Source organism: Bos indicus, chromosome 21 (assembly GCF_029378745.1).
Source record: "Bos indicus isolate NIAB-ARS_2022 breed Sahiwal x Tharparkar chromosome 21, NIAB-ARS_B.indTharparkar_mat_pri_1.0, whole genome shotgun sequence".
Classification (NCBI taxonomy): Eukaryota; Metazoa; Chordata; class Mammalia; order Artiodactyla; family Bovidae; genus Bos; species Bos indicus.
The window spans coordinates 13,168,150-13,175,401 of record NC_091780.1 but is presented as its reverse complement, the minus strand read 5'-3'; positions in this window follow the sequence as shown (position 1 = coordinate 13,175,401).

Genomic DNA, 7,252 nt, shown 5'->3' with positions numbered 1-7,252 from the left:
CTCCAAATAATATTCCAGAAATATCTGCAAAACAAATGAATGTTTAAAAGATAAGGCTTTATACACACATATATAAATATAAATGTATATATGTATATAAATATATGTATGTATATATGTATATAAATTTAACACATATATACTTACATATAAGTATACACATATACATATACTATACACATACTTACATATAGTATATTTACACTCACATATATAGTGTGTATATATATATATACACACACACACATATCTCAACTATTTTATAAAGATAGAGACAATTTTTTTTAAAGGTTCTTTTTATGTAGCCCTGGTAGTTCAGCTGGTAAAGAATCTGCCTGCAATGCAGGAGATCCCAGGTTGATTCCTGGGTTGGGAAGATCCCCTGGAGAAGGAAAGGCTACCCACTCCATTATTCTTGGACTTTCCCGGTGGCTCAGAAGGTAAAGAATTCACCTGCAATGCGGGAGACCCAGGTTTGATCCCTGGGTCAGGAAGATTCCCCTGGAGAAGGGACTGGCTACCCACCCCAGTATTCCATGGACAGAGGGGCCTGGCGGGCTACAGTCCCTGGGGTCCCAAAGAGTTGGATACAACTGAGTGACTTTCACTTTTCATGGACCATTTTTAAAGTCTTTATTGCATTTGTTACAATATTGCTTCTGATTTTTGTTTTGAGGTTTTGTTTCTTTTATTTTTGGCTGAAAGGAATGTGGGATCTCAGCTTCCTGACTAGGGATCGAACCCACACCCCTGGCATTAGAAGGTGAAATCTTAACCACTTGACCGCCAGGGACATCACGAGGAGGTTCTTGATTGAAGCTTTTTAAGATTGGTAAGGACGTTGCTATGAGAGGGACTGCTCCAGGATGAGACATGGGTATTTACAGAGGAGACAGTATTTTATGTGAGCTTTGAGGGGGACAGAGTTTGGCTGCAACGCGTCTAGATACTCAGAGTGAGTCAGTCAGGTAATAGGAAAGATGAGGAATCAAGGGATTTGTATACTAAGCCATGAGCAGAATGCAGTGTGAGAAAATGAGAAAAAAGACACTGATGGAATAAAAGATGCTTTTTTGTACATAGATAATTGTAACTTCAGTCTTGGGCTCATGTGATAAAGATATCACATATTAACACAAAACATTAATTCTTGCAAAGAACTCTTTTTACCACCACACTCTTTAGAAACATGGAGCATATGCACATACTTGAGTTGAATGGACAGGGATGAGCTAATAATGGATTTTCTTATTCTCAGAGAAGTCAGATAAAGCAGAACGGTAACCTACTAATCTCTTCATGAAGCAGAGTATCGCTGTATTTCAAAAAGCAGCAGTGACAGCTACACCTAGAGAGAGGTGTGATCACAAAGAAGAAAAATCTATTTTCTTGTCTGACTTACAGCTACAAGTGTTATGAACTTTGATCATATTGGGCCCATTTGATTTACTGTCTATCGAGCTTCACACTTTCTGATTTTCTTGTCCATGGTTTATAGCAGTTTTTCCTTACCAAGTTAAATTCCAGCTTGCTTTAAAATCAACACTCTTCATTGATTACTTGCTTTTTCATTTTTAATTTCCGCCCTTTAGACATCCATTCGCACTTCCTACGGTGCTTCTAATTCTGTCCTTTACTCTCCTGCCGTGTTTCATCACTAAGAGACCATGGAAGCTTCCAGCTTGTTGGGGCCACAAGTCACCCCCAGCACACCTTGCTGAGATGAGCACTTCAGAGCTATGAAAAACACGTGCAGGTAACATGACAACGTCTTCAACAAGCATTTTGGACACTGGCCCTCTGAGCCTACTCCCTCTGACTCTACAATTTAGAGAAACAGTCGATTAACAAAACTCCAGTTAACAAAAGTATTCAATTTAACAAAATTAAATTTCCTGTAATACACTCAAATACAGTTTATTCCATTGAAATGGTGTCTTGTTGGGATTTTATTCATTCTCCAGAGAAGTGATTTCATTGCTGGGGAAGAAAGTGTCAGAAATGAGGCAAAATGGACACAAAATGTAACAAAACCATGGAATGTTTTAATCTCCTGTACCAGCATGTAACTTGAATTCCCACCTTAGTTTTATGGAATTCCTGAGCATATCTTACCAATGAATGTGCAGGGTGAAGCATGTTCAGTTTGAAATATAAAGTTGGGATTTTCAAATAAGAGGTTCTAAAGTAGAATCGTGTTTTGAAAATTCATCAAGCAGGTTCTCTCTTCACCAAAAGCCATCAGGAGAGACAGGTCACAGTCTATTCTGAGGGTGGGTGCAAAGATCATTGTAAAAAAAATTCAAAGCTACAACTAAATAAGTCTGACACTGAGCGAATAGGCTGAGAAAAACAGGCTACCTTCCTGTTAAATGATCGAAAATATATTTTGTGTTGAACTAAATAGGGCTTTATCCTTCCTATTCCTCATTTTAAAATCAACCTAATAGTAAGTTCCAACTAAGAAAGCTATTTTTAAAAAGAATAAGTGCTTTGCAGAAGCTATAATTTTTGAGTATACATAGTTAGGTATTTTCCATAATACAAAAGATTTTACTTCTGTATACTGGAGAATAAGAAACTGGTTTTGAGATCAGATTTCTTACTGTTTTATTCTCTATTTTGGACCCAGATTTTTTCAGAAAGTGGCAGCAACAGTCATTTTAAAGATGCACCTTAAATATCAGTAAAGCAGATAATTGTACACTGAGCCAGCCTGAAAATATTGTTATTACACATTTAATAAAGCCCCATGTGTTTTCTGACTACTCTTCAATCCATTCATTAGTGATTCTGTATTTTCTTTGTAGGTCATTGCTACAACCAGTAATTGGAGGCTGCATGAATTAAAACTTAAATCAAATTATACATCCCAGGTCACAAAGATAGACTGGAGGCTTGAAGTCCAAAACTTATTAATGTCTTTAACCAAAAATGTTGTTATTATTTCTATGTCTCTGTATTTAAATTTTAGGATTGCCTGAGTGAACAATTAGGGAAATATGGCTGAGCAGGTCTGGTTTCATTGCCTGAATTGATCTTCACTCTTCTGTTGAGTGTGGGTTCATTCCAGGGCTGTGAGCTAGGCTTCCCACATCAGGATCTCCTTTCTCAGCACATAGGGCTCCGAGGAGTCACCGCTCCTGCTAATTCTCTTAGATATTTTCTACTTGATCTCCTGCACCTGATGCTGGGCCCTGCAGGTACTGCTGTTAGAAACTCCTCCCTTTGAAAATTTATCCTGCTTGTTTACATGGTTTTCTCCTGTACCCAACTGTGAACCCCTGGAGGGCAGTAACTATCATATTTTATTTATCTTCTATCCATAGTGTTTATCTTAGAGCTTGGACACATTGTTGATCAGGGAACACAAATGGTTACCTGGCAGCTGGCCACCTGCATGCTTTGGCCAGCATGGAAGTTAACAAGAATAGAATTTGAATGCCTTTAGGTGAGCCCGTGGAGAAGGCAATGGCACCCCACTCCAGTACTCTTGCCTGGAAAATCCCATGGACAGAGGAGCCTGGTAGGCTGCAGTCCATGGGGTCGCTAAGAGTTGGGCACAAATGAGCGACTTCACTTTCACGTTTCACATTCATGCATTGGAGAAGGAAATGGCAACCCACCCCAGTGTTCTTGTCTGGAGAATCCCACAGATGGGGGAGCCAGGTGGGCTGCCATCTATGGGGTCGCACAGAGTCGGACACGACTGAAGTGACTTAGCAGCAGCAGCAGGTGAGCCCTTGCTCGGCAGGTTTGGACAGTCTCTATTTTCTTGAATGTGGCCACAGTCACCCGTTGAGCTCACCACCTTGGTCCCTGTGAGCATCCTAATGTGTGGTCCTGGTTGTAGCCGCTCACTGGATACTAGTTATGCAGGTAACTGTCTCGATAGGTGTGTGTCTCATTGCGTGGAAAAACATTATCTTAATACCCTGACCTTGAAAATCCCTTTATTTTCAGGCCTAGGGCAAGTCAGAAGAATATAAGTCTATTACACAATGTATGAAAAAGCATTTCTGAAATATTTGAAAGAGATGGGTCACCCTGAGCATTCTCAAAGTCAAATTAGACAGGACATCTAGGTTGCTTCCATGTTCTAGCTATTGTAAAAAGTGCTGTGACGAACATGGGGGTATGCCTCTTTCAGTTGTGGTTTTCTCAGGGTATATTCCCAGTGGTGGGACTGTTGAGTCATATGGTAGCGCTACTCCTAGTTTTTAAAGGAATCTCCATCTACTGTTCTCCATAGTGGCTGTATCAATTTACATTCTTACCAACAGCACAAGAAGCTTCTCTTTTCTCCACATCCTCTCCAAATTGTTTGTAGATATTTTAATGATGGACATTCGGATGGGTGTGAGGTGATACCTCATTGTAGCTTTGATTTGCAGTTCTCTAATAAGGAGTGCGGAGAAGGCAACAGCACCCCACTCCAGTACTCTTGCCTGGAAAATCCCGTATATGGAGGAGCCTGGTGGGCTGCAGTCCATGGGGTTGCTAGGAGTCGGACACGACTGAGCAACTTCACTTTCACACATTGGAGAAGGAAATGGCAACCCACTCCAGTGTTCTTGCCTGGAGAATCCCAGGGATGGGGGAGCCTGGTGGGCTAACGCCTATGGGGTCACACAGAGTTGGACACGACTAAAGTGACTTAGTAGTAGTAGTAGTAACAAGGAGTGATGCTGAGCATATTTTCATGTGTTTGTTGGCCATCTGTCTTCTTTGGAGAAATGTCTGTTTAAGTCTCCTGCCCATTTTCTTTTTCTTTTTTTTTGAATGGGTTGTTTGTTTTTGGTATTGAGTTGCATGAGTTGCTTGTGTATTTTGGAAATATATAATTTTGTCAGTTGTTTCATTTGGAATTATTTTCTTCCATTCTCAGGGTCCAAATGTAAAATAGACAGCAAGTGGGAATTTGCTGTGTGACACGGGAGTTCAACCCAGTGCTCTGTGACCACCTACAGGGGTGGGGTGGAGAGGGTATATACATACCTGTGGCTGATTCACGCTGATGGATGGCAGAAAACAATACAATATTGTAAAGCAATTATCCTCTGATTTTACAAACAAAGGAACAAAAAACATTAGGCAGGAAAACAGACCCACATGAGTTACTTGTGGAACCCAGAGGATGCAAACAAGCCAACTGCTTCAGGAAAGCCTAGATTTGCCTTCCTGAGATGATACACAACTTCTGCCTTGATCACTGGAATTTTAAAAGCAATGATCCTGGTTAACATTTCAAGTGTAAATTCAAGAAGCTGCTTCTCTGGGCTGATCCTAAGACACTCCTCACTACAGCCAATGGACACACAATAGAGCACATTCTAGAGAAGTGATTCCACAGGGGGCCACAGCAACGATGTACAGGGTGAAACACTCTCCTGTTCCGGTTCAGTCTGGAAGAGTGTTGAAGCACCTAGCTAAATGGATGTAACTCACATCACCAGTTGGCGATAAAGGACAGCCCTGAGCCAGGCCAAGTTTCCCACGAAAGCAGTAAGTTTGGGTCTGTTTGAGCCATCTAATGAACCGGGATTAAGGTTCTTAAGGTTTACTCTCATGTCTCTATAATGATTTTAACATTTGCATTTAATTTTTATTCATTTATTTAACATTTTAAAAGCAACTATTAGCATGTGTTCACACTGGTCATAGAAATTCTCACCTGTAGAAAGCATAATATCCATAAAAGTGGAACTTTGAGGAAGCTGACACCTATAAATATTCCCAGCTAAATAGCTTGTGGTGGCTGTGAGAGGGCTTCCCTGGTGGCTCAGATGGTAAAGGATCTGCCTGCAATGAGGGAGACTCAGGTTTGATCCCTGGGTCAGGAATATTCCCCAGGAGAAGGGCATGGCAACTCACTCCAGTAGTCTTGCCTGGAGAATTCTAAGGACAGAGGAGTCTGGCGGTCTACAGTCCACGGGGTCGCAAAGAGATGGACACGACTGAGTGACTGACACTAGCAGTTTAAATACTGGGTTGGCCAAAAACTTCTTTTGGGTTTTCATGTTCCAGAAGAACGAACTTCTTGGCCAACCCAATCATTTGCTATGTAAACTTACTATTAATATGACCAACAGTTGGTTTCCAAAGAAAGGCTTTACAGTAAGTCTTCTTTCTGAGTAATTAGAAAGTAACACTCATTTCTGTTGGAGGCACACCTTTCTTCAAAACACTGAAACCCTACCAGCCGCCTGCAGGAAAACACACATCTAGTTGGCAGAGCCAAGCCTGCGGCGAGTCACTAAATTTGATCTTTCCACAACTGCCACTATAAAAAGGGCATATGCTTTCTATAATCTGCCATGACAATTACAAGACAGAAAAAAAAATCCCTGAGTAAATATAATAACAAAGCCTATTTGCATGAACAATAAAAGAAATGCCGTTTTCTCAATGCCATGTAACAAGGTCCACAAGCATCCTCCTTAGAACACACACTAAACATCGGCCACCTGGACCATAGACTAAATTTTGCCTTAACCCTGGCATCAGCTTCACGGCCTAAGAGTTCTAGACTTACATGTTTATACTGCAATTGATTTTCTACTTCAGCTTTTGTTGGCCCAGAAATGATAAGACGCACCAACAGAGATAAGAGATGCTAGGCACCAAGCCCTTAATATCTTTGTCAGTAGAGCTCAGAAACCTCTTTCTTGGGCATTCAAGGGAGTTGTCCTCCCAGGATTAGCCTTGAGCCCTTCAGTTCGAGCTGGACTGGTCTGACCATCTGGCCAGCTCCGTCAGGAAGACATGAGGAGGCCTGCCATGATTTCCTACCAAAGAGCTGGAGTTCTTGCTCCTCTGCATTTACAGACATAGTTTTCTCTCTTTTAGAGAACACTTTAACACCCTGGGCAGAGGTTCTAGGTGACCACAAACCTCGTCCTGTTTAAATTGCTCTGGCTCATTTGAACAGGCACCCCATTGCTAACATCCCTCCATGACAGGGCTTCTGAGGGCACAACAGCTCTGACAGCAAAGTAGCACATGTGACCCACAGAAGACACAGCTGCCATTTCACAGTTTTAAAAAGTGAAGTTTTTAGAGTGTCTTGCAACCAAGCATATGTTCAATCACCATACTGACAACAGGGCTGTTTCTTCAGAGGTCAAATATCTTGTTGCTCATGTGAATTAACAAGCAAGGTTTGAAAAAATTGGTATAGTCGATCTTATTTACAAAGCAGAAATAGAGACACAGATGTAAAGAACAAATGTATGGATACCAAGTGGGAAAG